This window comes from Desmodus rotundus, chromosome X, assembly GCF_022682495.2.
Source record: "Desmodus rotundus isolate HL8 chromosome X, HLdesRot8A.1, whole genome shotgun sequence".
NCBI lineage: Eukaryota > Metazoa > Chordata > Mammalia > Chiroptera > Phyllostomidae > Desmodus > Desmodus rotundus.
In genome coordinates this window covers 47,403,004-47,419,946 of record NC_071400.1, presented here as the reverse complement: position 1 = coordinate 47,419,946, position 16,943 = coordinate 47,403,004, and the positions used below count along the sequence as shown (strand labels likewise).

The following is a 16,943-nucleotide window of genomic DNA, read 5'->3' as shown; positions in this document are numbered from 1 at the left end:
TAAAGACACTGACACCGGCCCTGCTAGCTGTCTGGAGCCCCATCTCCATGGGGGTTACCCCGGAGCTGCTGTAGACGGAAGTTCTCTGTAAGACTGGCACCTCTGGCCCTTGGGAGGACATTCCAGTGCTCACATAGCCTCCCAATATCTTTCTTATCTCCGTGGTGCCCTGCATTTAGGCCGTTGTTCTTTGGTTACATGACGTGTTGGTGTGGGGTGATTGGCTTATGGTCACAATGATAACCTTTGGTAAAATGGGACGTTTGTTCCTAATACAATTTTCAGACAGCTGATCTTTTCCTCAAAGAACCCCTAACCCTAAAGATTATATTTTATTTTCAAAACTCTTTATGGAGACAGTTCTTGCTTACAATCTTGTTTTTAATTCACCTCACCCCATGAGGACCCTTGACTAGCTCCTTCCTGCCTTTGTTTGAAGGTGCATGTTGCCGAGGGCACTTCTGGCAGGGAAGAGGAGGTGGATGCTGTACTAGGGCGTTACCAAAGGAGGAGCAGGTGGCACTGAATTTATGGTCTAGCCAGAGTGGACCTTCAGCTTTGAAAACCAGGAATCTCAACTCTAGTTTGTACTTTAGAGACATATTTTAAAAACAGTTATGGTCTATGGGGTTCCTTAAGCTAAGTGTATAGCAGGTCCTCAAATAGTGTCATTTAATTCAGTGTTGTTTCATTATAATGTTGTGAGTTGCTGTTGGAACTTAACTCTTATCAATCAGCCTATGATAACAGTGGCTTTGCTTATACATGGTTTTGCTTAAAGTTGCAGAACCTGTTGATGATGTTAAGTGAGGATTTACTGTACACATAGCGAGAAGCCCTGCAGTGTTTAATAACAGTCTCCATTGGAAATCTGCAATAGTGAGTCAAAACTCTACTTGTAGTTCTCAAAGGTGGGATTGTTGTTGTATAACATATATGGGTTACTTTAATGACAAAGAGATGAAAGCTACTCATTTTGAAGCAGCTAATTTTGGTTGAAAGAGTTAGTTTTCAACCTTGTTGATTTCTCTAATTTTGTATCATTCTTAGCTAATGTAACACTGAGGTCAATTTTTTTTCCATTCACTTTTAGAAGTCAACATTTTTCTCATGAGATTATTCCTTTGCATTGGGAAGAGTGATTAGGAGTTTGTTTAGGATGGAGTTTGGTACTTGGCCAGATCTGAGGCCATGTCCTACCATTGCTAGACCTTTTTTGAAAAAACAAACAAACAGCTTCTTATTTTTAGCAGCACCACCCCATTGCTGTTGGAAGGCCAGGATGTTGCCTGAACTTGGTACCAGGCACGGAACCTCAGTGCCTTTCAAACCCTCTGCTTTCAGGCATAGCAGCCCAGGAAACAATAAATGGGGGTGTTGGAAGCACCTTAAGACAGTGATTTTCAACTGGTGGCCTCAAGAGTTTTTAAAATATGCAATACCTGACTAATCAGGGGCACTGGCCTCTTTTCCCTTAGATATTAAAATTAAAAAATGGCAACAGCCACCCTGGCTGGTGTGGCTCAATTGGTTGGAGCATTGTCCCATAAACTGGAAGGCCACAGGTTCGATCCCTAGTCAGGGTACATGCCTGGGTTGTGGGTTCAGTCCCAGGTTGGGTGCATATGAGAGGCAACTGATCAATGATTATGATTCTCTTTCTCATCAATGTTTCCTTCCCTCTCTGTCTCTCTCCCTTCCTGTCTTTCAAAAATCACTACGCATGTCCTCGGGTGAGGATTTTTTAAAAAATGACAACAGCCAACACAACAGTAGCCATTCAGTATGAATAAATCAAAATTACACCTATTTTTTGGTCAGATTAGCAAAACATATAATAAACAGAATTTTAGTAATTAGTTTATGTGTGCCATGAGATGAAAAAGGTTGAAGATCACTGCCTTAAGGCACTGTCACATAACCACCAGACCTTCAGATGTATGGCAAGAGAAAACTTTTGCTTTCAAAACTTCCTTTGTGTTGACCTTAGTTTTGCTTTTGAAGAATAAGCAGCAGATTGCCCCATAGACATGAGACAGCAAACCACCTTCTTAGCTGTTACTGCTGCTCCCATTGGTTGCAGATACTTTGCGGACTGAATTATAATCTAAAGGTGATAATTTAGATTAAATATTCGCAGAAATAACTGCAAAGAAATACCTTAAAAGCAAAATTGCATTGCAGATGCAGAAGTTAAATGCTTTAGGGATAAATGGGCAATGTTTACTAGTAGGAAAAAGCCACACTGTTGAAACTAGCTGGTGTCTTGGCTGACCTTTGTATGGAATAGTAACCCCTTCCTTAAACATTATTTCACTGAGATGGGAAAAGGCTCCTGCTCTGCTGGGCACTTTTTAGTACCCTGGTACTTCTCTTAAATATGTTCTTGAAGTTCTTGTTTTGGATCTCATCCTTTGCAAAAGTGCCTCATTGAAGCATTTTAAATATTTAAGTAGTGAAACCTCCAAGTAATGAGACCTCCTCCATTGGATGTGTTCCACAGTGGAATTAACCTATTCCAAATTTTATACTTGGAGTAGTATCATTACCAGTAGGTAGTGTTGTTTGTAACAGCTGCGGGTGGTCCACAAATGAAATCGATCAAGTTGGCTTAGATGTCTGTCTATATTTTGTAGCTCTGTGTATTTCTTTCCCCAATATTTGAAGGATGTTTTTAAAAAAATACTGTGTTTAGGCAAGCCAGCTGATATATAAGCAGTAACAGGTATAACTGGATAATCCCAGAGGGTAGCTATTATTATTAGTTTTGTAAAAATATATAATTGTCTGGTTGGGAGTATTATTATTATAGGGTTGAGGGTTGCCTCAGGGGTGACTCTCCTTTCCTATTCTACCTATATGTCTGCTCTCCCTGTTAGCCTAATGTTCACTTAAGGTATTATCTATTGAATAGTTAGCTCCACAAAGACAGGACATAATAAATGTTCACGGAATATTTCTTAGACAAATGCATGTGCCTGCACCTCTCACTGTCCAGGATTTGGGAAACTAGGTTTCTTGGAAAAGGCTTGTTACTGGCTATACTTACTTTTAATTTCTTCCCTCAAATAAAAATGTTACTATGATAGTTAATCTTTAGCAATGATGTTTACAAAACCAAAGAAAATAGAGACGTAACCTTTTCTGCTTCAGTGAGTCTGTGCCCAATCTGGTGACAACACTTTCATATTTTGGAGCGGCCATATTCTGGAATAGTCTTTATACAGCTTTCTATTGTCGTGCTAGAAAGTCTAGTGACTTATTACCAGAGAAGTTTTATGCTGGCATATTGTTTATATGTAGGTATCTCTTAACCAAATGGATTCTTCTAGATTATTGAAATGTGATCTTAACACATGGCTTATTTTTTTTTAAATTAAATATTTCATTATGGAATAATTTTAGATTTACAGCAAATTTGTGAAGATAGTCCAGAGGTCCTATATATCTTTACTCAGCACCCCTTAATGGTAACATTTTACATGGCATAACATTGGTGCAGTGCTTTTAATTAAACTATAGAATTTATTTGGACTTCCCTAGTGTGTCTACCAAAGTCTTTTTTTTTCTGATCCAGGGTCTAAAATTGCTATACATGTTTACTTTAGAAAACATATATATGAAAAGATAAAAGAAAAGGCAATTCCCCTACACAGAGACAACTACTGAAATTTTTAGTTTCTATACTTCCAATTTTTTTTCTATGGAGAATATGAATCCATCCCCCCCCACCTCCAAATTATTTGGATTTTCCTAAAAGACAGGTTAGAAATGTGTTTTATATACTGTTTTTTTTGGTAATTTACTTTTTTTAACACTTAAATGGCATTCATACTTTTTGTGACTATCTTCCCATGTCTGCTGTTTTAAATGTAGTTATAGTTTAATGTATTCTCTATCTTTACGTGTTTTGTTTCCATTTCTTTGCTTATTTAATTCTTCATTACTTAAGGTCAAACTATGCAGGTATTCTCAACCTTTTCCCCCTAACAAACCTGAAAATACGACACACACTTATCAGTAAAAGTAGCTCATTCATTCAGTGATTCTAAATATGTGTGTATTTGGCCGAACCCTTTGAAATTGCTGTTTTTTTGTATGTAACAGATTTGTGACTATTGGCAGTATTATATGGGTCATTGTAATAGTTCGGAAAATCTTTCTGGGTTGTTCCGATCTCTTTTGCCTTCTTCTCACTCCACTGAAAATCCCTGGGCTTTCACTCTACTGAGAAGTTCTGCATTTTAGAACGGTAAGCCAATTCTGAAACACAAAGACCTTCCAAGTGGCTCTGGAAACCACATCCTTAAGACCTCTGCCCATGTCAATGACGTATGCAGAGAACTTGAACCCTAATGAATTGCATCTGCCTATCAGTGTATTGAAAATAGACTTCTGAGCATTCGACCAAAGCTCTGCAAGGTAGCCCAACAGCTGTCTCCTGGTTCCATATTTGTATTGGCTCACCTGGGCACTGGTGCCACGCAGTGGTACCTTATAGATGAACTGCTGATGTTGCTGTACTACTCTCCAACCTTTCAAATACTTTCACTTCCTTTCTTTCACATCCATGGTCTCACCTTCCCTTTCTCCCCATTTATGCCAGTGGAACTTATGGGTTTCCTTTAGCCTAGCTGATAATATTTAGGAAGCTATACCAGCCATATAATTTTGCTGTGATATCCTTATTTAAATAAAGGCTATGGAATAGGAGACATGAAATAAGTTTAAACACACTAAATCAGCTGCTATTTCTCTGCTATGAAGCCATGATTCCAATGCAAAATCAGTGTAAATTTTTTACTCTGTCAGAATATGGCACTTCTCACGTTTAATTTCAAGCTTCTCAATATATGAGAGGAAGTACTCCTATATATCTCAGATGTGAAGAGGCATAAACTTCTACCTAAAGTGAAATATTTAACTCAGAACACATTCTTTGGTTTCCTTTCTCCTGTGTATGACTTGTTATTTCATTCCGTGTTCATTTAAGAGCTGTTCAGTAAGCACCTACTGTGTTCCTTTACTGTGCCAGGTTCTGAAGATTATGGTGGCAATCCACACAGACTTGAATTCTGCCTTTAATAGGCTTATAGCCCAGCGGGGGAACAAAGACCAGAACAAGTTTAAGTGCTATACTATCTGGGTGCTTGGAGAGCAAATGGCAGAGGCACCAGACATAGTATGGGGAGGTCAAGGAAGGCTTTTTAGAAGTGTCATTGAAGCTAAGACCTAAAGGAAGCCAAAAAAATGGAAGAAAATGTTCTTGGCAGAGGGAAAAGTGTATGCCAGATGCAGAGGTTGGAGATTAAACTTGGTGCTTTTGAGAAAGTTCTGATGGCTGGAGCCATGAGATCAATCATTGAAGCCTCACAGCAGTCCCCGTAAGTAGCATTAGTATTCTTTCCATTTTAGAGTTGTGGCAAATGAGGCAAAGAGGTTCACTAACTTCCTCAAGGTCATCACACTCTAGGAAAGTGCCACAGCCAGGAATTGGACCCAGGCCATCTGGCTCTAGGATGTTGTCCCCTAACTTCCACAGTAGACTGCCTCTTGGCAGGGCATTCAGTTATGTTGGAAATTCATTGGCCACTTCTTTATTATTTTTCAGCATTTTATTTATTTTTAGAGAGAAGGGAAGGGAGGGAGAAAGAGAGGGAGAGAAACATCCATCGAATGCCTCTTGTACAGCCCCAACTCAGTACCTGGCCCACAACCCCGGCAGGTGCCCTGACCTGGAATTGAACCCGTGACCTTTCTGTTCGCAGAATGACACCCAACCCACTGACCCACACCTGTCAGGGCATTGGCCACCTGTTTAGACTTCCATGAAGTGTAGCATCTTGTTGTGTTAATTTCTGATTTTTTTTCCTGTTGGGCCTAGGTAAATAAAATCTTTCTCAGTAAATTGTCCTAGTCACAGACCATTCCAAGAGCTGCAACTTAAGAATATGTGAAAAATCCCTTAACCTTATAGTTAGTATCTGGGTTAGCCCAGAAAATCTCCGGTTTGCTTTAGTCTTTTATCACTGATTGGAAGTCAAATACCTCATTTGATGACAACCCTTAAGTTTACTAACTGGTATTTTCCAGAAAAATCATAGATGGGAAATTATAATTGGTTATTTTTATTTGTTTGTTTGCAAAAAACAAATGAATATATAGACTCCTCAGAAGATTAGAATTTTTCTTTGGAAAGCTCAAGTTAACTTGGCCATATCCTTTTCTCTGACTTTGTATTAAAGGGTAAACACAACTTCTTAAATAAGGCTATAGTCTTTAAAAGTCATATAAATTAAAAATCTATACATGGAGGTATTTTCTTACAGTGGATCTGATTTATCCTTTATGTACCTAAAATACAAGTGTGTTTTATAAGATGAGGAATTGACTTCAGTTTTAAGTTATCAGTTAAGGTTTTACCGTAGATTTTATTTTTATTTTTTTAAAGATTTTATTTATTTGTTTTTAGAGAGGGGGGAGGAAGGGAGAAAGAGCGAGAGAGAAACATCAGTGTGTGGTTGCTTCTCACATGCCCCCTACTGGGGACCTGGCCCTCAACCCAGGCATGTGCCCTGACTGGGAATTGAACTGGCGATCCTTTGGTTCGCAGGCTGGCACTCAGTCCACTGAACCACACCTGCCAGGGCTACACTAGGTTTTAGAAGTTGGATGTTCAGTTTTACATAAATTGTTTGAGCTTGTCATGATTTGATATTGGAAGCGGAAACATGGAATAGAGAGTTGTGTGTGTGTGTGTGTGCATGCACACGTGTGTAAAATGGCCCAAAGCTGGTGCTTTCATTTACTTGGCCATTTGCATATGACTATGGATTCATTCAGGAACTAGTACTTGGAAATGCCTTTTCCAGTAGTGAAGTTTGGCTTCTGCTGATGTAGCCATACATTCTTGCCATGTTCTCTGTGGGACCAGAATTAGGGTTATTCCTGGGGTCATCACTAGGGGTGGGGAGCTCTGATAATAATTACCCTGGAACAGTGGCTGAAAACCAGAGGACAGACCTTGGCAAGGTGGGAAATGTAATCACTCTCATTTTAAACAATTCATACAGGGATCAAATTTGTGAACTTAGCTTCAGAAGCATTGTCTCAACCAGTTGAGGTAACCAGGAGCCACAGAGTTCCCTTTACTTTGGAGTGAAACCACTAAATTTCAAATATTATTGTATATTACAGTGGAGTTGTATGTGTAGCAGCTGTGTTCTTTTTACAGTTTTTTTGCATTGTGAAGTCCATGCTGTGAAGCCCTGTTGGGGTTATTAAAGGACACATTCAGAACTGTTGTCCTTACAGGAAGTGAGATTACTTAATGATACCTTACTGTTGCCCAAAACATTTTGAAATGAAAACTTTGAGGGAAAGAAATGATTCAGCCTTTTATGACTCCTACTTTTAGATGTTAGCTTGTACGTATTTGTAATATGATGTTACATTTGATTATAATGTCTGAAGCAAGACAGTCTTTGGTAACATGACATTCTCTGAAGTTTGAGTAGTTGCTCCCAGAAATCAGGTTGTAAACAGGGTACGGATGGAGAACTAACTTCTGAAATCCCCTCCTTTCATAATCCCTGTTATTACCTGAGCGGAAAGCAAAGAAGTGATACTCATTTGGTGCCTTTTGGCTTCTGATACCTTTCTGGTAGCACGTGTCACCATAAGGGGGCTGATCCTGGTCAGCTGAGAAACATGTTCCTTTTGGAGAAGAAAAGTGCAAGTATGCTTATTAAATTTTATGCAGATAACATCTGGCCTTGGCATTTGAGTTCCTGTTTGTTTTAATAAGAAAAGTGAGTCAAACTCTGAGCTTTAAAAAAAATTTATTTACATCAGTGGAGAACCCCTCAGGATTGTCTGGCTGTTCGATATTGTCTCTTCACTTGCTAGTAGTGGTCAGACTTTGTTAGTCACATTTTGACATAGGTGACCGGAAAGAAACAGTTAGCATTTTAGTTACAGTAAGAAAAAAGAAAATTTTGTTTAGCTTCATAGATTGTAGTACATATGCAAAATAAGTTTATTTTCCTTTGAGTTTAAAAACAGAGGTGTCCAGTCTTTTTCTGTAGCAGTTCAAGTCAACTTGTGGCTCCTTTTACAGGGTCACTTTGCCACTTGAGCAGGCCACACAGCCATATTCATTGTCACTTATCAACATATGCAGACACACACTACAATTAGTTGAAAGACTAGCGCTATATTTTCTATTTATTAAATAGTAAAAGTAATATATTCACTGTAGAAGTGTTAGGAAATTTAAGGAAAACATAAGGATAAAAACTAAAAATCAGCTGTAATTCTGCAACCCACAGATGAACAGTTTGTCTTGTAGCCTGTGTATATTTAAAGAAGCTAATACTGTGCTTTGTTTCACGTTAAACCAATTTCACTACATATATTTTACCACGTCCTTTAATATTCTTTGATAATGTTGCATTGCTGACTGCCATGTTTAATCATGTGGATACATCATTACTTTACCAATCTCCTTTTGGGCATTTGAAATTATTTCTAGTTTTTTGTTATTTATGTTACAGTGAAGACTACTGCCTACATTTTTGTGCATGCATCTCTGATTAGTTCCTTAGGATATTCCTAGAAGTAGAAAGTGAAATGACTACGCTATGAAGTATAACTTAAGGCCTCTTGATGCATACTGCCAAATTACTGCCTATAAAGCTTGTCCCAATTTACACTTCTGTCAACAGTATATAAAGTGCATTTTTAGATATGTTTGGCAGCACTGAGTAATTTCTTTATTCTTAGTTGACACAACTTTTTAAAAAGTATATTTTATTGATTATGCTACTACAGTTGTCCCAATTTTCCCCCTCTGCCCCCCGCCCCCCTCTTCCCATTACACCCCTTCCCTCCAGTTCATGCCCCCCCCCCCTTAGTTCATGTCCATGGGTCGTGCATATAAGTTCTTTGGCTTCTCTATTTCCTGTACTATTCTTAAACCGCCCCCCCCCGTCTCTTTTGTGCCTACCAATTATGTTTCTTATTCCCTGTACCTTTTCCCCCATTTTCCCCCATTCCCCTCACCCTCCAAATGATCTCCATATCCATGATTCTGTTCCTGTTCTGGTTGTTTGCTTAGTTTGTTTTTTTAGATTCGGTTATTGATAGTTGTGAATTTGTTGTCATTGTAATGTTCATAGTTTTCACCTTCTTTTTCTTATATTCCTTTTATCATTTTGAATAATAATGGTGTGGTGATGATGAACTCCTTTAACTTGACCTTATCTGGGAAGCACTTTATCTGCCCTTCCATTCTAAATGACGACTTTGCTGGATACAGTAATCTTGGATGTAGGTCCTTGCCTTTCATGACTTTGAATACTTCTTGCTATTCCCTTCTTGCCTGCAAAGTTTGAGAAATCAGCTGACACTCTTATGGGAACTCCTTTGTAGGTAACTCTCTGTTTTTCTCTTGCTGCTCTTAAGATTCTCTTTATCTTTCACCTTTGGAATTTTAGTTATGATGTGTCTTGGTATGGTCCTCTTTGGGTCCAACTTGTTTGGGACTCTCTGTGTTTCCTGGACTTGCATGTCTATTTCCTTCACCAAATTAGGGAAGTTTTCTACCATTATTTTTTCAAATAAGTTTCCAATGCAATAAATACAAAATAAATACACCATTTACATGGATCTTTCTCGTAGCTCCCCCTAATGTTAACATTTTGTACTATAACATAATTATGTAAGATGTTAACAAAACTAACACATTAACATTGGTACAACACTATTAATTAAACTATAGACTTGATTCAAATTTCATTATTGTTTTGAATAACATCTTTTTCTGTCCAGGATCCCCCATTATATTTAGTTGTCATGTCTCCCTAGTCTTCTCTAATCCATGACAGTCCCTCAGCCTTTGCCTTTCATCACCGTGACAACTTTGAAGATTAACTGGTCAGTTACTTTGTAGAATGTCCCTAATTTGGGTGTATGTAATATTGTTCATGGTTAGATTGAGACTGTGCAGTTTGGGTAAGAATACAACAGAAGCAAAGTTGTGTCATTTTTCTGTGTCGTGTATACACTAATAATCTTGATCACCTAGTTAAAGTGATGTCAACTGTGTTTTACTATATTGAGGTTACAATTTTTCTCTTTGCAATTAATAAATAGCCATTATAATATGTTGTATTAATACATATCTGGGGTAGATGCTTTAAGAACATGAATATATCCAGTTCAACTTTAAACTTTTAGTCACCACTGTTTGCATCCATTGATGGATTTTGCCTGCAGCAGTTATAACTGGAGATTTGTGGCGTATTAACGGAGGTTTTCTATTTCTCTTATTCCTTCCATCTGGGATGGAGGATGTTTTAATTAAAATTCTCTGTAAGGACCCTTCTCCCTCAGTTGGAGAAGGGTCCTTACAGAGGACCTTACAGAGGGTCTTATTGGTCCCTTTTCCCTCATTTATTTATTCAGTCAATCATTTATTTGTGTTAGTATTGGCTCATGGATATTTATTTTATTCTTTGGGATATAATCTAATATTATCATTTATTTTGTGCAAATTGTTCCAGCTTTTGACCATTGGGAGCTCCTTTCGGTTGGCCCCTGTATCCTTCTGACATGTCCCCACTTTTTTAAAAAGCACTTTATTACTTTCTGACACCAGAAGATACTAGGTTCAACTTGCCCATTTTTCCTGCCCTTGCTCTGGAATCAACTGGTTCTCCAAAGAACCTTGTTTGTTTTTTAAAATTGGAGAATGGTAATTGGAAACCCAAGATCTAGGTGCTAAGTATGATCATTGAAACTAGGGTATCACCCTGGCTGGTGTGGCTCAGTGGATTGAGCCAGTGGATTGAACCGAAAGGTTACCAGTTCAATTCCCAGTTAGGGTACATGCCTGGATTGTGGGCCAGGCCCCTTGTTGGGGGTGTGCAAGAGACAACTGATCCACGTGTCTCTCGCACATTGATGTTTCTCTCTCTTTCTTTTTCCCTTCCTTCCCCTCTCTGTAAAAGTAAGTAAATAAAAAGACCTTTTTTAAAAAAAAAAAGAAAAGAAAAAAGAAAAGAGGACTCCGGCAGGGGTGTCAAACTCATTTTCACCGAGGGCCACATCAGCTTTGTGGTTGCCTTCAAAGGGCTGAATGTAATGTTAGGACTGTGTAAATGTAACTATTTCTTAACAGTTAAGTGAGAGCTGGGTGCTGTCACCTCCGGGTAGAAACAAGATGGACGGCCATCTGGATTCTAGATGGATTTGGCCCGCAGTCCTTGTGTTTGCCCCCTGTGAACCTAGGGTGTCTCTGCTTCTAGACCTGGAGGGCAATTTTAATAGACTAAAATCTAAAATGGTCATACCCTTTTGACTCAGCAATTCTGTTAGAAATCTATCCTATAGAAGCACTGGCATAACTGTATTACTAAGAATGTTCATTGCTGTATGTTTAATGAGAAATTAGAAAAATCCAATATGTCCATCAATAGGGAAGATTGGTTATAATTAATTTCGCTATGATCATACAGTGGAATACCATAGAACTGTTAAAAATTATTAGGTAGATCTATGTGTTTGGACATGGAAGATATGCAAGAGAGGCGTTTTTTAGAAAGTTGCAAATCTGTGTGTATGTACTAAAATCTGCCTTTAAAAGTCCCAAAGGGTATCAATGAAACTACTAAAACCTGTTATTTGTAGATGATTGAATTAAAAAGATACTTTCACTTTGATTTTTAAATTTTGTAATGTTTCAATTTTTTTAAACAGTTTTGTTGCATATCATGCATGTTTTAAAAACACTTTTTTGTTTTAGGTCACCTAACCTTTCCATTCTAGCAACATAGACTAGAAGCAACGTTGCTTCTAGTCTATGACAATCTGGAATTATCTCCGTACTCTTTACCCACAATAGATGTTGGGTTGTTTTACATAGGTTATAACATTTCTTTAATTCATTTTAATGTTTTTGAATCAGGTGACTCACAATCTTATGACCATTTAAGGCTTCTGGACCACTTATACTCAAGTAGGTTCTTAAAGGGAAAAGAAAGGATTCTGCTCTATCATAAATTTGGAGCAGCAGCCTCCAGTAGGTCCTCTGACTGGCTTATGAAAGTCCTGTAGGTCCGTTTGAAATGTCATTTTCTGCCCTGGCTGGTGTGGCTCAGTGGATTGAGTGCTAGCCTGCGAACCCAAGGGTTATCAGTTTGATTCCCAGTCGGGGCACATGCCTGGGTTGCGGGCCTTGTCCCCAGTAGGGGGTGTGTGGGAGGCAACGACACATTGATGTTTCTCTCCCTCTCTTTCTCCCTCCTTTCCCCTCTCTAAAAATAAATAAAAATCTTTTAAAAAAAGAAAAAAAAAGAAATGTCATTTTCTTGCTCCTTTGTGACTTTGAAATCAAATATTAAGTAAACAATTTTTATTTATGGAAAATTTGGAAGATACTAAATCAGCACAAAGAATACAAAATAGAAAAACATACCTGTAGTTCTGCACAGAAATAACTAGCATTAATATTTGGTGGATATCTTGCTAAATATGTACCTACTCAAATATATGTATATATAATGGAGTCACACATACTGTTTTTTTTTTAATTTTTATTGTTACTCAATTACAGTTGTATGCCTTTTTCTCCCCATCTCTCCACCCCACCCCTGCCAAACCCACCTCCCTCCCCTACCTCCACCCTCCCCCTTGATTTGGTCCATGTGTCCTTTATAGTAGTTCCTGTAATCCCCTCTCCCCACTCCCCTCTGGCTATGGTTAGATTGTTCTTAACTTCAATGTCTCTGGTTATATTTTCTTTACTTTTTTCTTCTATTGATTATGTTCCAGTTAAAGGTGAGATCATATGGTATTTGTCCCTCACCGCCTGACTTATTTCACTTAGCATAATGCTCTCCAGTTCCATCCATGCTGTTGCAAAGGGTATAAGCTCCTTCTTTCTCTCTGCTGCGTAGAATTCCATTGTGTAAATGTACCATAGTTTTTGGATCCACTCATTTGCTGATGGGCACGTAGGTTGCTTTCAGTACTAGGCTATTGTAAATTGTGCTGCTATGAACATTGGGGTGCACAGGTTCTTTTGGATTGGTGTTTCAGTGTTCTTAGGGTATAATCCCAGCAGCGGAATTGCTGGGTCAAAGGGCAGTTCCATTTTTAGTTTTCTGAGGAAATTCCATACTGTTTTCCACAGTGGCCTCACCAGTCTGCATTCCCACCAACAGTGCACGAGGGTTCCCTTTTCTCCGCATCCTCTCCAACATTTGTTTGTGGATTTGTTTATGTTGGCCACTCTGACCGTTGTGAGATGGTACCTCATTGTGACACATATTGTTTTGTACCTACGTTATTTCTTGGTTGCAACATTTCCAATATTTGAATTGTTTTTACAGAAGGGCAGTTTTTACCTACTACTACCTGCCAACATATGACATATATTTATGTAAAATAAGACACATAGGGGTGGTAAACACACGCCTACAGTGCACAGATGATGTGTGTGGCATTGTGTGCCTGAAGCCTTTATAATTTTGTTAACCAGTGTCACCCCAGTAAATGTAAGAAGACGACCTGTAAAAGAACATTGCTTAGGGAAATGTTTTGCAAGGGATTCACCAGAATTTTCTTTTAGATTTGAACACTAACTAGTTAGGGCTTTGTCAATATGTTCTACTGTTTTCTGAAATATTTGTTTTTAAATTTACTGAGATTGATCCTTGACATTAAGTACAGGAGGAGGATGCATCATGCTTGAAATATTTCCAACAGATGCTACTAGAAGTTTATTAGTATTTACTTCTGGAAGAATGTTTTCAAAATATTGGTTAACAGACTAACTTATCTGAAGAGAGGGCAAAACTTAAGCGCATTAATGGTTTGTCTTTAACTTTGTCTGAAAATATGAGGGTTGTCTGAAGTTGAGTGACACCACCTTGGATTTGTGTCGCTTTTTCCTCAATCACTTTGTTAGCTGCATGGATGCAGCTTTGCTCCCCTGGACTCATTCAGTGAGCAAAGCTTTCTCAGTGCTGCCTCGTTCCCTAATTGGAAGATGATAAACTCTAAATGCTGTATTGTCTCTTTTTTCATACCACCAGGTGATTGTTAAGTAGAAACGAACCATATTATATGTTTCAGTGTGTTAAAAACTTGCTATGCTAAAGATTTCCAACTTTCTTATATTACAAAAACTTGCATATCCATGAAAGTGGAAAGTATGACTAAAATTTGCACTATAATCATAGCAAGATTATCCCTCTTCCCTACAAACTGTAAGTAGAACCTGCATGGTGATAATCTGCTCAATTCTTATATTAAGTTATCTTTAATTTATTTAAGTAGGTTGATTAAAAGGTGGGTGCTGTTTGGTAGGGGGAGGCTCGGAGAAAGGCAAGTGTAGGGTCAGATTTTCTCTTATGTAGAGAAACTCGATCGGGCTAGCTTAGAAAATGTGTGTTGTTTCCCTTTTATCTACCTGGCAGCCAGTGCTTGCTTTCTCTCTTTTTTATGATGAAAGAAATGTCCTTTAAGGTTATAGGCACTGAGAAAAATTGTGTCGTTCTTGTGTATTAAAGAACCTCTGACATAAAGATGGGCTTTTAAAACAAATTGTGTTGGGACAACTGAACAGCCATTTGGAAGAAGAAAAAATTGTAGCTGAATCTCACACTATATACCGTGACCAATTCTAAATGGTCCATAGAGCTAAATGTTAAAAAATAAAACTATTCATCTTATTTTTATAGGATAAATTCCCAAAAGTGACATTATTGGAATAAAAAGTGGAAAAAAAAAAAACAAACCCTCTGAGTTGCTTCATTCTTCCCATTTGATAAGGGCTAAACAGGGACTCTCATCCAGCTGAGAGAATTCCTTGACATTTTTGATTATCCTCTTAAATTTCTCCATAGTACCAGTTACCAAGTGTTAACTATCCTTTGCAAATATTCACTAATGAAATTATTTTCCAAATTAAGCAAACTAGTGGATAGTTTTGTAGCCCTACCCCCACCTCCTGCTCTACCACCTATACGTCTTTAAATGATTTTATAGAAAGTTGGTTTTTAGTGTTTATCAATTACCAGAATTAATCTGTGAGGTGGGGGAAATATATACATTTGTATGTAGAAATACTAAGTTTTCTCCCCAACATTCTCTGTGAGTTCCTTCGACTTTATTTCAACATGTACAGTCATGTGCTGCTTAATTGCTCATAGGCTACAAGCCTGTGCTGTATGTTACTGTAAAAAACAACACGAAATTAAATGAAGCACAAGAGAAAATAGTGCAATCAAGTGATGCACAGTCATGAGATGTATGAGGCTGCTGCCTGCATAACGCAGCAGACTGTTTCACAGCAAACTTTTTTTAAGTAGAAAGAGTACACTCTAAAGTAATGATTAAGTGTATAGTGTATTAAATACATAAAACAGTAACATAGTCATTTATTTTCATTACCAAGTATTATGTACTATACATAATTATATTTGCTGTGCTTTTATAGGACTCGCAGTGCAGTAGGTTTGTTTACACCAGCGTCACCACAAACATGAGAGTAATGTGTTGTGCTATGATGTCACAATGTTACATCACCGGGCAAGACGAATTTTTCAGCTCTACTACAGTCTTATTATTATTGTTATTATTATTATTATTATTATTAACAAATCTGTAATCTTTTTTTAAAGATTGTATTTATTTATTTTCAGAGAGAAGGGAAGGGAGGGAGAAAGAGAAGGAGCGAAACATCAATGTGTGGTTGCCTCTCATGTGGCCCCCAATGGGGACATGGCCCACAACCCAGGCATGTGCCCTGACTAGGAATTGAACTAGTGACCCTTTGGTTCACAGCCTATGCTCAATCCACTGAGCTACACCAGCCAGGGCAGCTCTACTATAATCTTATTGGACCACCATCGTATATGCGGTCGATTGTTGACCAAGAATGTTGTTAAATGTAGCACATGACTGTATATGAAGTTACCTTTTCTTTGTGTTAATAATAAATGTTAGCCCTCTGGGAGGAAAATAAAGTGTTAAATAGCATGTTTTCTGTGTATAAATAGTCTAAACCATTTGTATTCACACATGTACTGATACTGTCACCAGCACCCCCTACCCAAAAGTAGATTGTGGATAGTAACCTGGTGTTGGGAAGTAGTTCTTTTAAAGAAAAATAGCCCTGGCTGGTGTAGCTCAGTGGATTGAGGACAGGCTGCAAACCAAAGGGTCGCCGGTTCGATTCCCAGTCAGGGTATATGCCTGGGTTGTGGGCCAGGTCCCCAGTGGGGGCCGTGAGAGAGGCAGCCACACATTGATGTTTCGCTCCCTCTCTTTCTCCCTCCCTTCCCCTCTCTCTAAAAAGAAAGAAAGAAAGAAAGAAAGAAAGAAAGAAAGAAAAATAAAAGGCATACTCTGTTAGTAATAAGCCTGGGTATAAATCATCCTTTCCTTCATCCTTCTAATGGTAACAAAGGAGAAAATTAACTGTCTTAATTACTACCAGCTATGACTTCCATTGGACTATATAGATTTTTGAAATTTGAAGGGTTATTCTCTTAATCGTACGAAAGTAGTACTGAGTACTACTGAGTGAAAATAAAAGCTTAGTTTTTCAGAATCATTTTATCATGCCCAGGACACCCCAGGGGAGTTGAAATATATAAGTAAGCAATATCAAATTACCAAAGGGCCTTATTTTATTGTTTTGAGTATTCACATGGTATTATAGTTTCCTCCTGCATATTCCAAAACATGGTAATGCCTTAACTGTAAACTGACCCCTAAACCCTAGTGTATATATTTTGAAGATCACAAATCTGATCTGTATATTCCTTGAGGGGGAATGAAAATATCTAATTTTAAAAAAAGATTTTATTTATTCATTTTTGGAGAGAGGGGTAGGAAGGGAGAAGGAGAGGGAGAGAAACATCAATGTGTGG

General features: G+C 38.1%; 1 protein-coding gene across 11 annotated transcripts in view; it reads left to right on the top strand.

The window, feature by feature from the left end:
* ACSL4 (acyl-CoA synthetase long chain family member 4) overlaps positions 1-16,943 on the top strand; it is a 100,423-nt gene that overhangs the window by 19,114 nt on the left and 64,366 nt on the right. The gene's annotated exons all lie outside the window — the stretch shown is intronic.